The sequence below is a fragment of the Lissotriton vulgaris genome, chromosome 11, assembly GCF_964263255.1.
Source record: "Lissotriton vulgaris chromosome 11, aLisVul1.2, whole genome shotgun sequence".
Lineage (NCBI taxonomy): Eukaryota > Metazoa > Chordata > Amphibia > Caudata > Salamandridae > Lissotriton > Lissotriton vulgaris.
Window position 1 is genome coordinate 358,816,123 of NC_141699.1, and position 17,186 is coordinate 358,833,308.

The following is a 17,186-nucleotide window of genomic DNA, read 5'->3' on the forward strand; positions in this document are numbered from 1 at the left end:
TACAGCCCAGTTTGAAAATGCAGCGGGAAGCCACTGGGAGCCAGTGCAATCTCCTCAACAGGGGCGAGACATGTTGGAATTTGGGCTGTTCGAATACCAGTCTGGCCGCCTGATTTTGTACGACCTGAAGCCGGTGAAGATGGTAAGCAGGAATCCCAACATAGAGGGAGTTAGCATAGTCAATGCGGGAAGTGACAAGAGCCATGATAACGAGTATGAGAGCCTCAGTAGTAAGAAACCTACGGACTTTGCAAATCCTGCGTAGATGGAAAAAGCAGGAAGATGTTACTGCATTAATTTGAGGCCTCATAGATAAGTCGCTAGATATAATTACGCCGAGGCTCTTCACCGAGTTGACCGGGCAAGGTGGAGGGCCAAAAGAGGGGGGCCAGAAACTGGGACTCCAAGAGTTAACTGACCCTCCAGTCAATACTAACTCCGTCTTGTTGGGGTTGAGCTTCAGCTGGCTAAAATGCATCCACTCAGAGATGGCAAGCATGGTGGATTGGATATTGACACAGGAAGAGGCAGAGGGGTCAATAGGAAAAATCAACTGTAAGTCATCTGCATAATTAAAAATAGTAACCGGGGTGTGACGGTAAGAGGTTGCATGTAAAGATTAAATAAAAGGGGCGAAGAGGCAGAACCTTGAGGGACACCACAAGAAAGAGAAGAATAAGGGGCTGAGAAGGTGGACAAATGAACAGACTGAGAGCGCTGGTGCAGAAAAGAATTGATCCAGGTTAGAGCCATGCCCTGAATGCCCGCATTATTGACACGGTCGATCAAGATAGCATGATCGACCGTGTCAAAGGCAGCCGACCGATCTAGTAGAACAAGTTCCTGAGCCAAGTTCTTGTTGGCACCTTGCCTCAGGACATCCATTACGGCCACGATGGCAGCTTCCGTGGAGTGTGCCGGTCTGAAACCGGCTTGCTGGTCATCTAAAAAGGAAGACCCCTCGATGAATGCACTGAGGCAACGGGTAACATAGGTCTCCAAAATTTTCCCCAAATAGGGGAGAAGGGAGATCGGCCGATAGTTACTCAGGACAGAAGGACCAGCACCAGGCTTCTTAAGTATAGGGACTACAACCGCCTGTTTGAAAGCATCAGGAACAGAGCCTGTGGCAAGCGAGTTGTTAAGGAGTGCCAGCGGGGGATCAGGGCATGCCAAAAAGGCGGCTTTCAGGATTTGAGGGGGACAACAGTCATTGGGGGAGCCTGAGCTTACCGTGTGTAACAAAGAGGAAAACTCGGTCAGGGAAATGGGAGGGAACACATTGAAACGACAAGGGTTCATAGGAGGTAAGGAAAAAGAAGAAGATAAAGAAGAAAGAGGGATATTGTTTTTAATGGTGATGATTTTATCAATAAAAAATGAATTAAGAGAATCACAAAGGGCTTGTGTAGGTTGAGGTTGGACAGTGACACGATCTGGCAGGGTGAGTTCCTCCACAATTGAGAAAATCTCCTTAGTCTTAGATGTGGAATTCAGGATTTTCTGGGAAAAGTAGGAGGATTTGGCCAGTAGGATAGATTTTTTATAAAGATCGACATATGCAGTTTTGAGTAGAGGGTCGTAATTGCGCCTCCAATAGCGCTCAGCTTGTCGAAGGGACAGTTTATCGAGTTTCCATTGGTCCGTAAACCACCGCTGAGCGTCGTGGGGGTGTTTAGTTCTAATGGTGCCACTGCATCACTTGCATGTACCAACCACTGGTCAAGCGGCTCAGCCTGGGCAGATGTCGAGAACGTGTCACTGGGGACTGTCGTGGCTAGAATAGAGTGGAATTCAGTGAGATTAGCTCGCTTCCAATTACGTGCAACAAGATTGGTAGCAAGTGGGTGTGACAGGGCAAGGTAAACTTTAGGAAAAAAGAAATAAAAAAGTGATCAGAGCAGGGAAATACTAAAGGAAGGGAGATATCAAGATTGGCTGCCCAAACTTGATCGAGAGTATGGCCCTTGCTGTGGGTTGCCACTGTAATATGCTGGTTACAGTTCAAGCCAGCTAAGAGATCTGTGAATTCTTCAGAAAGACTACTTTCATGGGGATCTGACGGCCAATAATTAAAGTCGCCAATAATAAGAATTTTGGCGGAGTTAATAACTAGCCGAGAAGTAAGATCACCAAACTGTTGGGAAAAAAGAGGTATATAGTCAGGGGGTCTGTAGACAAGAACACAAATGAAAGAGGACTTAGGGGAAATGAATTTCAAAGTGAGAATATCAGTTTTAGGAATAGTGATTGTTTCCAGGATGGTAAACTTATATTGAGAACGAATAATAGCTGCAACCCCGCCCCCACCTGCTCTACCAACTGCCCTATTGGACTGTAAAATATAATAGCCAGTAGGAACAGCGGCGAGTATATCGGGGGTAGAATCATCAGTTAACCAGGTCTCTGAGAGGAGAAGGACGTCTACTTTATAATCTTCCAACATCTGGAAGATTTCAAGCTGGTGCATCACCAGCGAGCGGGTATTAAGATAGACTATTGCCAGAGAGGGAAATGCATGTGGCCTAGCAACTGATGAGGTAATGGAAGAGTCATTGTAAATAATGGGTGTACTCCGATCGTGTGTAACTGGAGGGGAACCGTGAGAGATCAAAATGCCACAGTCCCACGCGGCACCAATGACACGGGAATGAAGTGGGCCGGAACATTGGAGGGCGAAGAGATCCATGGAGGAATAAGTTATGCGATGGGCATAATGGGAGGCCGCTGGACGCGACCGGCCGCGGACGGGCGCAGACGGGCTTAACTTTGGTGCAACTTCGGCGCGCCCGCTGCGCTTCCGCCAAATCACCATCTTAAATACTCCAAGGAAAAGGAACAACTAACGCGCTGACCTGCATCAACAGCGTGGCAGACAGGAAGTGGTGTAGGGCGTGTTGCTAGCTAAATGACCCTCCGCTCGATCGGCACACAGCCGCGGCGGAACGGGGTCAGGAGCAAGAGAGGCAGCAGGTAAGTAATTAAAACAGTTTACAGGTAAGTAATTAAAACAGTTTAAAATGCAGCAAGTGTCGAAATTCACACCATAGCAGAATTAACATTGAACATACACACAAAGAAGGCTAGCGCTAAGTGAAAGTCAAGCAGCCTGACTCGCCGCTAATATCACAAGGAGCGCGAAAGCCAACTCCCTAAAATAGCCTGAGGCGATTCAGCAACTAGTGTGCTGACCTGCGTCGACAGCGTGGCAGGCAGGAAGTGGTGTAGGGCGTGTTGCTTGCTAAATGACCCTCCGCTCGATCGGCACACAGCCGCGGCGGAACGGGGTCAGGAGCAAGAGAGGCAGCAGGTAAGTAATTAAAACAGTATAACATGCAGCAAGTGTCGAAATTCACACCATAGCAGAATTAACATTGAACATACACACAAAGAAGGGTTGGACAGAAAAGCCTCATAGGCTGCCATTATGTGCCTGGAGAAGGGATACCGTGCCTTTTAAGGAACCCTCCAGAGACCCTCGGTATCCCATGATGTACAACCAAAGGCAAGTTACTTTCAGTTCTTTTTGAAGGTCTCTTAAAGCCAGGCCTGTAGCATCCAGGAAAAAAACGTTTACTTCCACCGGGGAGGAGGGTGGGTCGCTTATGACTATAACAGAGATACCCCTACTACAGAACTGGAGTTACAGGTAAGAAACTACTACTCCTGTCGTAGGGGATCTCTGTGTATAGTCTTAATCTGTGAATAGAATGGCAAGCCCATCCTAACAACCAAATTCAGCGGTGGACGAAAACTAAAGAAAAAATACTTACTGAGCAAATAAATTCCTCAGCGAAGGCTGCCCAACTTGCGCATCTGTCCTGCCATCAGAGTCCAGGCAGTAATGTCTAGCAAAAGTGTGGACAGACTTCCACGTAGCCGCCCTACAGATGTCTGCAATTGTAACGTTACGTAGCAAAGCCACTGTAGCCGCTTTGCCTCTAGTTGAATGAGCCTTAGGCTTACCCCCTAGAGTCTTATTAGCCTCTGGTAACATAGTTGTATAAAGGACACAATCCACCTAGATATGGACTGTTTGTAGGTGGCAAGGCCAGTCCTGACTGAACCATAATTCCCAAACAACTGATCTGACCTACGAATGTGCTTGGTCTTATCTAATTAAAATTTCAACACCCGCCTCACATCAAGTGAATGAAGGGACCTCTCCGCCGGAGAGGAGGGATGTTGAAAAAAATGTCAGTAATGTGATCGTCTGGTTGACATGGAAATCAGATATCACCTTAGGGAGAAATTTAGGGTGAGTCCTCATGACAACATTGGAAGCATGAAATACTGTATAGGGCTCTTGACAACACAGAGCCTGAATCTCACTCACCCTGCGTGCTGATGTTATAGCCACAAGGAAAGCTGCCTTCCAGGACAATACTGTGGAGAAGCCTTATGAATAGGCTCAAAAGGCTCCTTCATCAACCTGGACAGCACCACATTCAGCTCCCATGAAGGCAACGGACACCTAATGGGGGGAAACACCTTCTTCAAACCCTCCAAAAAATCTTTAATTACAGGTATCTGGAAAAAGGAGGTTTGTGAAGGGCATTTGCTATACGCAGTTAATGCTGCGAGGTGAACCTTAATAGAATGGAAATTAAGGCTAGATTGAGCTAAATGCAAGCGATATGGAAGGATGACATCTTCCTTGCAGGAGGTAGGATCAGCGTTCTTAGATGTGAACCAAATGCAGAACCTTTTTCCCTTGTAGGCATAGGAAGTCCTGGTGGATGGCCTTTTAGCCTCATTAAGTATTTCCATACAGTTGTCAGGCAAATGCAAGTGTCCATATTGTACTATCTCAGGAGCCATGCTGCCAAACTCAATGATGAGAGGTTGGGGTGCACCATCTGCCCCACGAACTTCGTTAGAAGGTCCGGCCGACATGGAAGCCGCAGATGGGGTTGGAGAGACCTATGGAGCAGGTCTGTGAACCACCCCTGTCGAGGCCACTCCGGAGCAATGAGGATCATTCGTGCTCTGGATTAAGTCAGCTTGATGAGCACTGCCGGAATCAGGGGAATTAGTGGAAAAGCGTACAGAAAGCTATTCAACCAGCTGATCCATAGCGCATTCCCCAGAGTCCCCAGTTGGTAAATCCTGGAGGCGAAGTCTCAGCATTTGCTGTTTTCGGTGGTGGCAAACAGATCTAAGTCTGGAGTGCCTCACCTGTCGAAGATGTTTCCTAGCACTTCGACATTTAGAACCCACTCGTGGTTTTCTTGCACCAGCCTGCTGAGTGCGTCCACCTGAGCATTCTGCACACCTGGCAGATGGGTAGACGTTATCGTCAGTCCTCTGGCTAGCAGCCAGTTCCAGATCGCCTGCGCTTCCTGTGACAGTGAGCGCGATCTCGAGCCCCCCTGCTTGTTGAGGCAATACATTGTGGTCGTATTGTCAGTCTGTACAAGCAAGGAGTTGGTCTGGAAGGACAGATGAAAGGCCTTCAGCGCCAAGTGAACAGCTGAGTTCCAGGAAATTGATGTGATACGTGGATTCCGCCGGGGACCACGTTCCATGGATCTGCAGATGGTCTGAATGTGCTCCCCAGCCGTGGAGAGAAGCATCTGTGACGATAGTCCGAATGGGAATGTCCTTGTGGAATGGAAACCCTTTGAGGAGATTCTCTGCTGAGCACCCCCATCTCAGGGACTGTTGAGCGTGAAGGGACAGCCGGATCCTGTCGTCCCAGCTCCCCCGCTTCTGGTCCCACTGATCCTCCAGACATTCCTACAGCGGCCTCATGTGGAGGCGGGCGTGTGGCGTGAGGAAGATGCAAGAGGCCATCGACCCCAGTAGAGAAGACACCGTCCTCACTGTCGTAGATGGAACAGCTATGAGAGCCTGAGCCTTCCGACGGATTGATAAGCTTCTCTCCTCCGAAGGAGACATGCTTGCTGAAAGAGTATCGATGGAGGCTCCCAAGTACTGTAGGCACTGGACAGGAGTCGGAACAGACTTGGACATGTTTATGTGCCACCCCAGTTGGTTCAACAGAACAGCCGTCCTGTTGAAGTGCAATTGCGCTTCCTGGAAGATGGAGGCTTTGATAAGCCAGTCGTCCAGGTACGGGTAGACAAACACCTTGTTCTTTCTCAGGTGCGCTGCCACTACAGCCATGCACTTTGAAAAAGTCCTGGGTGCAGACTTCAGTCCAAACGGTAGTACGGTGTACTGATAGTGATTGGCGCCGACTAGAAAGCGCAGGAATTTCCGGTGTTTCCGTGCAATGGGCACATGGAAGTACGCATCCTGTAGATCTATTGTGCAAAGCAAGTCTCCTCTTTGTAGCAGAGGATAAATCTGGTGCAAAGACACCATGCGAAATTTCTCCCTGCGAATCCACTTGTTTGCTTGTCGCAAATCCAGAATGGGCCTGAACTCGTTCTTGTCCTTCTTGCGTACCAGGAAGTACCGTGAGTAAAGGCCCTTTCCCCTTTGAAACAAAGGGACGTCTTCTATCGCCCTTTTTCTTAACAGGGTATCGGCCTCCACTTGAAGCTCACGCAGCTGGAACTGCAAGCGAACCAGTGGAATTGCTGGAGGAGGGCTGACAAAACGAACACTGTATCCATTGCAAACAATATTCAGCACCCACTTGTCCTGAGTAATTTTTCTCCACTCTGCCAGGTAATTTTGTATGCCTCCCCCCCACCAGAACGGACAAGAGGGCAGTAGCACCTCAGGGCTTAGAACCAGCTGGGCCCTTGTTCGCCGAGGACTGCTGGCCTCCTCTGCCGCTCTGACGCTTCTGGAAAGGCTGCCGCTGGTACTACTCCTGCTGTTGTTTTTGTTGCTGCTGGCCAGCTTGACGACCTTGTCCTCGCTTCTGGGAACCAAATTTCCTCTGGAACAGACGGAAGGATTTCCGTTGTTCCTTTGGTTTCTCCTAACCAACAGCCTTCAATGTCTCTGCTTCCGTACTCATGCAGGCGATTTCCTCATCCGCATGCTTCCCGAAGAGCGTCGACCAGGGGGAACGGCAAATTTGAGACTCTCTGCTGCGCCTCTGGTTTGTGAGAGGTAAGGCGCAACCAGGAATGGCGTCTTAAATTAATGCCATGGCAATAACCATGACCCGCCAGGAGAGAGGCGTCTGCCGCAGAGCTGATGACTTGATTGGAGACCATCATGCCCTCGTTCAATATCTCCTGGAAGTCTTCCCTCCTATTCCTCGGGAGGAGCTCGAGAAATTGTTGCAGAGATTCCCACAAAGCACGGTCATAGAGACCCAAGAGCGCCGAGGCACTCGCCGCTTTCATTAATGTGACAGCCGTGCCGCAAACCTTCCGTCCGGCTGAATCCATCTGACGGCTCTCCTTGTCCGGAGGCACCGTAGAAGACAGAGCAGTAGCATGCTGTTTCTTGGCTGCTGTCACGATGACAGAATCCGGTACAGGATCTGACCTCAAGAACGCCGGATCAGAATCCGGAGGCCTGTACTTCTTTTGCAGCCTAGATGGAGCCGACTTCACCAAAGCCGTTGTCAGAAACAGCTCCATGGCCGGTTCCTCCAGTCCTGGCACCAAGGGCAACAATGGGCGAGACAGATGCCGTTTGTGCAAAGTCTCAAAGATCACAGAGGTAGATGGTGTGGGTACCGTCAATGTGATCCCTAACTTCGCTGCCCCCCTCAGCAGCACCTCCTGAATCATCACAATGTCGTCTACAGGTGACACCCTCGTAGGAGGAGAATCCAATAACGTTGGACAATACCCCAGGTCACTCTAGGAGCCCGTGTACCGGGACCGCGAATTGTCTCTCCGATGGCGGTGACGATACCTTGTGGAGGAACGGTGTCTACTGCGAGTGCGATCCCTTCCTCTAGACCTTGATCTAGATCTCTTGGGGTTCGCCGGAGCCGCCGGTCCTAGAGGAGGCGGAAGCGTAGGAGCCGGAACCTCAGGACGAGGTGGTGGAAGAGGAGGCAAAGGCGGTAGTGGAGGAAGAGGAGGAGGAGGAGGAGGAGGAGGAGGAGAAGGAGAAGGAGGAGGAGGAGGAGGAGGAGGGGGAGGGGGAGGAGGAGGAGGAGGAGGAGGAGGAGGAGGAGGAGGAGGAGGAGGAATAGTCGCTGGAGGAGGAGGAAGCTGTGGAGGAGACATCCCCGGAGGCAGCGGTGGAGGTCTAGGCGTCCTGGGCCTAGAAGGTGAGTAGGTTTGAGAATACTCCGAATCCGGTGACCTCACCACTCTCCTCTTCTGAGAAGGCCTCAAAGAAGATGTTCTGGAGGACCTCTCTTTGGACGAGCGCCGGCGCCGCCGCGACCAGGAGCTCGCCGACGGAGATGACAGACTGACCACTGAGGCCCGGGACACTGTCCTGGTCCTTGAACGTCTCCTCGACGTTGATTTGTCCTTCCTCAACGTCGACCTCTTCGACTTTCTACTCCTCGACGTCTATCTTCTAGACGTCGATGCACTCCTCGACGTCGAATGTCGTCTCTTCGACATCGACTTGCCTCTTCTTGACGTCAACAGTCTTGTTGACGGCGAACGGTGGTACAGCCTCAACGGCAAACGTCGTCGCATCCTTGACTCATCTCGACGTCGAAGGTGTGTCAACGCCGGTGAAGTCCTCGACATCGACCTCGTCCGAGGTCTCGACATCCTGCCTCTCGACGTCGAGCAGCGACGCCGCTTGTACCCAGAGTCCTGAGTCGACGTAGAACAGATGGTGGTCATACCTCTCGACGCCGATTAGGATCTGTGCCTTTTCCAGGCTTTTCTTGACTGGAGAGCCCCCCAGAGGCCGAAGCATGGGCAGAGGATGATGATAGAGTCCCTCCATGCCCAGAAGTCCCACCTGGTTCTTCATGTCTCCTCTGCTCCAGGCCTTAGAGACGAATCTTCTCCCTGTCACGCAGGGTCCTCCTGGAGAAAGAGTGACATATCACAGGAGTCAGGGACATGGGTGGAAGGGAGACAGAGTATGCATACTCTGTGGGGGTCAGATTTAGCCTTCTTCCTACCACAGTCCGGGCAATTGTCAAATAAAGCTGGCATTTTCGACAGAAAGAGGTGGTATAACTGGTTAAAAACACAGCAAATGGAAGAGAGACTCCAGACGTCGAGTGAAACACTCAAAACACTGAAAAAGTGCCAAAAATTGAAGAAATACCAAAAAGGGAGAGCTCAATGCTCCAGGATCCTGCTAGCAGGAGCTGGGAAAAAGAACTGAAAGTAAAAGGACTTTTGCTGTGCATCCTGGGATACCGAGGGTCTCTGGAGAGTTCCTTAAATCCCTTCTCCAGACACATAATGACAGCCTATGGAGGCTTGTCTGTCCAACCCTTCCTCTCTATCATTTCAAGGATTTTGGTGAAGGGAAGTTTCTCTTTGGGTGAAACTTGGCAATATGTGTACATTTGATTTTATTTGGCTATCTTTTTCACTTTAAGTTGAAGTACTGGCCAGTGTAGCCTTGTATTATAGGCTGCATTATTTGTCTTTGCTTTTCTCTTAAGTGTCTATGCAGGACTGCAAAGAGGACAGCTTAAGAGATTATTTTTGATTGCTCACACATGGGCGGGACTATTCACTAGATCAGTGGTTCCCAAACTTTTTTGACCTGTGGCTCCCCTGACCTAATCGGCAGTTGGCCGCGGCTCCCCACCTTTTTTTTACTGGTGGGTGGGTGGTGTGTACCTCCTATTATCTTCCTTAAAGTATTTGGGACGCAATGAAGGTATTATATTGGTTGGAATGCTTGAATTATTAATCTCATCCACTGGCTGCATCCCAATCCATCGTTTCTTCCCCCAACAGAGTACCTGGTCCCAAACCCTTATTTATGCCAGCTGCTGCTTTCAGTACCTTTTGGTACTGAGACCCGCTCTGAGAAAATGGAACATTGAGTTTGGTCTGTCGTAATCAGTATCCCCAGCCTTATTTTTACACTAAAAAGGTCTGTCCTTCCATCTGTGTGCCCATCTATATCCAAACATATTCAACCATTTGCACACCTATCCACCATATATCCTTCCGTCCATCATTTCACTCATCCATCCCTCCATCCACCCTTTCACTCATCCATCCATTATTCATCTACCCACCCTTTCACCCCATCCATCTGTACAATCATCCATGCATCCACTCTTCCACCCAGCCATCCATTCACTTACTCATCCATCCACCCATTCACTTACTCATCCATTCACCCAGTCATTTATCCTTCCACCCATTCACCCTTTCAGTCATTCATCCTCCCTTTCTCTCTCCATCCCCCTTATCCATCTATCTACCTACCCATTTACTCATCCATTCATGAATCCGTCCATTGATCCTATTACTCATCCATTCTTTCACTCATCCAACCATCCGTTCTCATCCAGCCATCCGTTCTCTCATCCATCCACCCTTTCACTTCACTCATCTATCCATCCTTTTGTCCATCTACCCCCTTTCACTAACTCATCAATCCTTACATCCACCTTTTCACTCATCCATCTATTCACCATTTCACTTATCAATTCATCCATCCACCCATTCACTTGCCCATCATCTACCCTTTCATTCATCCACCCTTTCACACACCCATCCAACAATTCACTCGCCCATCAGCTGCCCTTTCACTCATCCATCCATCCTTTCACACACCCATCCACACTTTTACCCATCCATCTACCCTTCCACCCATAGATCTACCCTTCTACCCATACATCCTTCTATTTACATTTTCTCTCATCCTTACTTCCATTCATTCACTCATCTGTCCATCCTTTATTTCATTATCTATCCATTCCCCCTTTCATTCATGCATTCATCCTTTCAGTAATCCATCCAGCCATTCAGTCATTCCTTCACTTATCTACTCACCCACCTTTTCACATTATGAGCTGAGCCTTTGTTTGCAGAGTGGCAGGCAGAAGAGTCCCATCAAGAATGAACTACAGCAAGGGGTCGGGTGGTGGAGAGTTCACTATGCCCCTGCACATAGGCAGACTGAAAACGTAGAAGTCATGCATGATGCACAGTGCCAGGATGTGAGGTTACTGTAACATGGTGTTGTTTCCAGGGCTTTAAGCGGTATAAAAAAACTGGGGGGTCTCTTCAAAGGGGGTGTTTGACGTAATTAAGAGCGCAGCTTAAAACACCTAGGCTAAAAATATGGGCTTAGCATAGTGTTCTGCCTCACTGGTATTATGTTGTCTCTGTCATTGCATCCAGATATATAATACAGCAAGTATCATTACACCCCAACAAGCCAGGACTATTGGCTTTGTCAATGGTTGCTAGTTCCTTAAAAAAAAAAAGGAGCAACCATGGCTTTGTTGAATACAATATTGAAAATACTTCAGTTCTAAAATGACAGGACAGTGAGAGAACGATAACCTGTTCTTTTAAACTTATGGCTTCTTTGAATGAGGTGTTTTCTAACGTTGCAGCGTGGGCGTTTTACTTTTTATCGTACAGAATGCCCTTCTGTACCAGACTGCCCCATTGTCATTCAGTAAGTGGCAATCAGCGGCATACTGGATGACAATGGGGGGTGGGGCTGCTCTCGTGCTCCTGGAGGAGTGCGAGGCGCCTCCAGCAGCGGGGGTGAGGCCTCTCACAGGGGAGCAGCGCTGCTCCCTGTGATGGCCAAAATTACAGATAGTGTGCGTGGCGCCCCTGGCACCTCATTACGGCGCACCGGGGTGCCGCGGCGCACAGTTTGGAACCACAGCACTAGATTATGACTATACACAGAGATCCCCTACTACAGAACGTCCTATGTTTCTGTGCAATGGGTACATGGAAGTATGCATCCTGCAGATCTATTGCGCAAAGCCAGTATCCTCGATGCAACTGAGGATAAATCTGGTGCAAGGTCAACATGCAAAACTTCCCCCTGCGGATCCACTTGTTTGCTTGTCGCAAATCCAGAATGGCCCTGAACTCGTTCTAGTCCTTTTTGCGCACCAGAAAGAACCTGGAGTATAGACCCTTTCCCCTTTGAGACAGAGGGACGTCTTCTATCGCCCTTTTTTAGGTTTTGACTGGCCATGCGCTTTGCGCATGTGCCAAAAAACCTCTTGAGTTGTGTGTGTGGGTCGGGATACGCCCCCTCCTCCGATTGGCTAGCTCCATAAATGGAGGCTAGCCATTGGACGAGGGGCCTGTCCGTCAATGCCGGACCAGATTCGGGGGCGTTCCCGAGATTCTTTGGCTTTTGCCGACGTCACGCGACGTCAGCCAAAAGCCGGGAACGCCCCCGAATCTGGTCCGGCATTGCCGGTGTTCCTGCCTTCCGGCCTATTAGTGCCGCCGCGCTAGGATTGGTTCTCGAGCCGCCGCATCATGAGCAAGAACGAAGGAGCTGCCCTCCCATTGGCTGAGGCGGTCGAGCCCCCTCAGTGCCGCCGCGCTAGGATTGGTTATTGAGCCGTCGCGTCATCGCTGGAGCCGCCCTGCGATAGGCCGCAGCTTCGTTCTGTGTTCTTGATTTTGCCGGCTTAAAATTACAGACCGTGAAGACAGGTTGAGGGTAAATGTGCTTAGAAATAAAGACAGTGCGCTGGATTTGTCACTTGGTATCGCCATCATAATACATAGCTATACAAGCACTGAAAAACACGCCCGTAATGCCGCTGTCTTACACGTAAAGCACAAACAGCTTGGCATTTCAAGCTAGACACTGCACAAAGTGACCCCCACATATATGTTACATTGTAAGGCGAATATCAGTATGCTATAGTCTTAAAAGTTAATGTACACAAACACTGTACACTGCTGGAAGCAGGAGCCCACATGTATGCACTGAACGCAGGAACTCTGGCAGCCGACCTGTGCACATACTGCCCTGCACACAACACATTCTAAGCCTAACAACCCCTACGTATACACCGAACTCTGCAACTCTATGGGCGCCTATGCATACTTAGGCTCGGTAACTCTGAGGGCTGACCAACACATATGTTACACACTGTAAAACGAACAGATTTTACACATATATTGTACACCTACCCCCAGTGGCCGGACTGCGTGCAGTAGTCACAGCCCCTGGATACACTGAACTCAGTAAGGGAGCGCTCGCGCGAGGCTGGCATTCACTGCAACATTAAACGGTGCACAATGTAACGCTAAAAGCACCTGTGTATCGGCACTTCAAATAAAACCCCTATCTGCTCCTGTGTGTATGGGGGCATCAGCTCCGTTACCCCCGCACTTATCGGTAACACCATCAGCTCCTTGTGTGTACACCCTCCAAAGAGCGTCCCTCCTAACTCCGCAGTGACTTAACAAGGGTGCCGGACCCGGTGCCACTGCACTCGCCGCACTATTAATAGGTAAGTCCGTGCCATCCGTATGTGTACTCACGGCACATCGTAAATCCACCAGCCCCGTACACTTCAGATGCACTTGGTGCCTCCAAGGGCTTGTATGTACATTAAGCAATAACCCTTCGAACACACGCTCTAAGCCTTGGCGCGTACGGATTGGTAGATGGATACATACATGAGCAACCATTGCAGTCATCATATACACTGTATTAAGGATGGACTGTAAAGTTTGTCCTGTGTCTAATCATAGTTTCACCAGAAATATTTTTTTATATAAAAGTAGTCGCTGTAAGCAGGATTCGAACCTGCGCGGGGAAACCCCATTGGATTTCGAGTCCAACGCCTTAACCACTCGGCCATCACAGCAGCTGTACTGCATTTTTTTTTGTGTTTGTTCCTACGAACACTGAGCCACTGGAAAACGCGTGACGAGCATGCACGTGCTACACACGAGTGTATTCACTATTCATTTATACCCATACAAAGTTAAATCACCTGATAAATTGAAGAAGTTGTATGTACATACAATGCCCTGCACATGGCAATAGCAACCCGTGTACGTGAATGCACACAGGAACTGAAAAATGCGCAACATTCCCTACTCCAGCCCCAACTGGCCCTTTGGTGTATGTGGTAAAAACCGTACGTCACATGGCACTGAAAATATGGGCAATCTTTCACCGATTCTTCTGAAATATGGGTTGCATCACCATACTGACAGCCCCCAAGCCCTCTTCAGCGCGTTACCATTGTCAATGACACTAGTCTTTCTTAGCCGCCAATGATCTATATTTATGCGGCATGGCTCTCTAAATTATGCAGCAGGAAAACGCGTCATGGCTGAGGTGCGGGGTTTCATGCACAAATAAAAATATTGCACCTTTGAAATTTGGGTACGCTGTCGTCCTTCGAAATACTTAAGGTGTCGACTTTCCTGTGTATATATATATATATATATATATATATATATATATATATATATATATATATATATTGTGCAAATTCAGTCAGCATGTTATTGCCCAGCATATCCGCCATAACGCCTTTCGACCCCCAACTTGGGCCTTGATCACATGATATATTCACATTCCTGTCTCTAACAACCTCTTCTCTTCCACCTCAAGGTACAGGCATGCATCGGGCTCCAACAGTCCCTCAGAGAAACTTAACCACAAAACCCGGTAAGTGTCTAATGAAATAAAAACATTACACAATAAAATATAATTAATAACCCCTTATGACAACTAAGGCTAGTTCACTCTCACGGAGATTATTTCAATCGTAGGTTGAGGCTTCCCTTGTCCTCCTTTATTCAGTGGTCAGATGGAAGTTGTTTAATGTTCTTTGTTCTTTTGCCCACCATAGCGCCTCAGTTTCGACCCAACTTATGCAAATCAGGCGTGAGCCTGCTCTGAAAGGAACAGTCCAGCCCACGCTGCCAGACCACACCCTCCATGAACCGAAACACAAGCAAACCAAGGCCGGTTTCGCCCTGATTGGGGCTTGTCAGTTGGGTGAACCTTGCTTACAGAGGCACGGTGAACATGGGACCCACATCTGGACATACCCATGACCCTGAGGGCGGTACATCACTGGAGCCCATCTACAGCGATGGCCACAGTTCTGACTTCCATCCACTATTGTGTGTTTAAGGAACATCTCCCCTCACAATGCGCATATCTGACCTTTCAGACCATAGATGCTCCCAAATGTTTACTGATGGGCCCCAAAGAGTGGTCTGTGGAGAGCCCGAGGACAGCATTGATGGTAGTAAGATGGGAGTGGGGCTTTGTGGGTGGTTAAATGTTGCAGGGTACTTCTTAAGAATATTTTGCTCCAGTTCAGTTAGCTTGTACATAAAAGCTTCCCCATTTATTTTGTTGAATGTAGGTGCTGACTGGTGTAAGCCACATGTGAAGGTCCGGAGGGCTGCAGGCGACCCGGGGCCCCACTCTGAGTATCACTGCTTTAGGCAACGTATGGATTGGATATGCTCTAGTAATGTCAGAATCCTCCCTGACACGAGCAGCTCTACGCCCGTGCACTAACCCCTCACCTTGCAGACAGTGCACATGTGATAACTGCATACTTTAAAGCCGTTATTACACTGATGTACCTGCGCTACAAATATTGCTTGTTCTGTGATATTCCAGACCTATGAAGACAGCTGTGTGAAATGGAACACTTGCTAATATGATTCTAGGCGCAGTGGCTCATTCCCACGGTCCCTCACACACCCCCAACTGCATGTTTAGACACCCTGGGAAAGTTTGAGCCTCAGGCCTGACCCGATCCCACGGGCCCTGCTCCTGCCCCCTCCCGCGCAGCCCCCGGGGGTCCGGTGAAGATCAAAGGGCCGCCTCCCCGCGCGAGCACCTCTCCCGTGCACTTGCGCATATTCACAGTTACTGCGGAGGGTTCAAAGTGCAGGAGGTAATAGTCATAAACAGAAGGCGACGAGGCCACGAGCGGGAGGGGAGACAGAGGTGTGAGGCTGGGAAGCGGGCCCGGCTCTGCAGATGGGAAGACCTGCCGAGGCTCCTGTTTGCCATCAGTGACGGGTAGGGTCGGGGTGAAAGGATTATTGTTAGCACTGAGCAACTGGCAACTCGCTCTGTCACTGGCCTGTCAGTACCGGCCCCTCCCCTTGAGAGCTCAGGGGGCGGGGCTTTCTCCTGGCTGGGGAGTCCATAGACCACGCGTAGGCCAGAGGGAGCACAGGTGTTGTGGTGGTGGCGGCGGCAAGGGTGTGGCTATTGTCAGTACAGCCAGTGCAGTGGCACCAGGCTCGGGTGGTAAAGGACCGGCGCACCACAATTATAGCGGTTTCTTAATACCAAGTGCTAGCCAGGGGCTCAGAGTATTTGTGGCACGTGTAATGCCCGGGGCAGAACGCAGTCCCGTAAGGGGTCCCGATAAGCCCAAAGTCTATGAACTTCTGTGAGATAGGGAGCGTCAGGTGCCCCTGGCCTCCTTCTGCAGCAGGGCATCACTGCATTAGTCCACCGGTTATGCAACAAGGAATTTGCATGGGGTTTGTTAAGCCCCAAGACCGATTCAAAACACCCACAATGCGTGTACACCACAGTGTGGCTCCTTGAGTGTGAGTCTGTAGTGTGTGAGGACGACAGAGTAGTAGAGAGGTGTTGCTTTTGGGACAGTGGCATTCGAGAAGCCAGTTTAGAGCGCACTGCTGTTCTAAGGGCGGCGGGGGGGGGGGGGGGGGGGGGTAATTGCAGACATTGGTTTAAATTGAGCAGTCAGTCGGTGATCCCACTCGACTGTGCAGTGTGAAAGGGTAGACACAACCAACAGATGCTAGAGACACACGGACATAGAATTAAATAAATAAATACACACAGACACATCGGTGAGAAAGGTTGCTTTTATTTAAAGTTACAATTCGTGCCTCCCTGTTGCCTGCTTGTGCCTCTGTTTTCGTGTCTCCCTGTTGCCTGCTTGTGCCTCCGTTTTCGTGTCTCCCTGTTGCCTGCTTGTGCCTCCGTTTTCGTGCCGTGACTCTATTGCCTGCTTGTGCCCCTGTTGCCTGCTTGTGCCTCCGTTTTCGTGCCTGTGAGACTGAGTGCAGGCTGTGAGTGCAGGCTGTGAGTGCAGACTGACTGTGCAGACTGACGGACTGTGCGTACCTGTGTATGTGTGCAGCTATGTGTACAAGAGCTAAGTCATGCTGTGTGTGTGATGCTATATGTGTATTATGCTATGTGTATGTGTGGGTCTGTAGCTGTGTATGTGTGCAGATGTGTCCAGGAGCTGAGTGATGCTGTCTGTGTGTAATGCTATGTATGTGTGATGCTATGTATGTATAATACTGTGTGTGTGTAACTGTGTCTGTCTGTGTAACTGTGTCTGTCTGTATAACTGTGCATGTCTGTAGCTGTGTGTGTATGTAGCT

The 17,186-nt window shown here is 49.5% G+C and overlaps 1 non-coding gene across 1 annotated transcript; it reads right to left on the reverse strand.

The window, feature by feature from the left end:
• Window positions 1-13,557: 13,557 nt before the first annotated feature.
• On the reverse strand, window positions 13,558-13,639 carry TRNAS-CGA (transfer RNA serine (anticodon CGA)). Its single transcript has one exon. It is a non-coding gene; the product is annotated as a tRNA-Ser (tRNA).
• Between the last annotated feature and the right edge of the window lie 3,547 nt (window positions 13,640-17,186).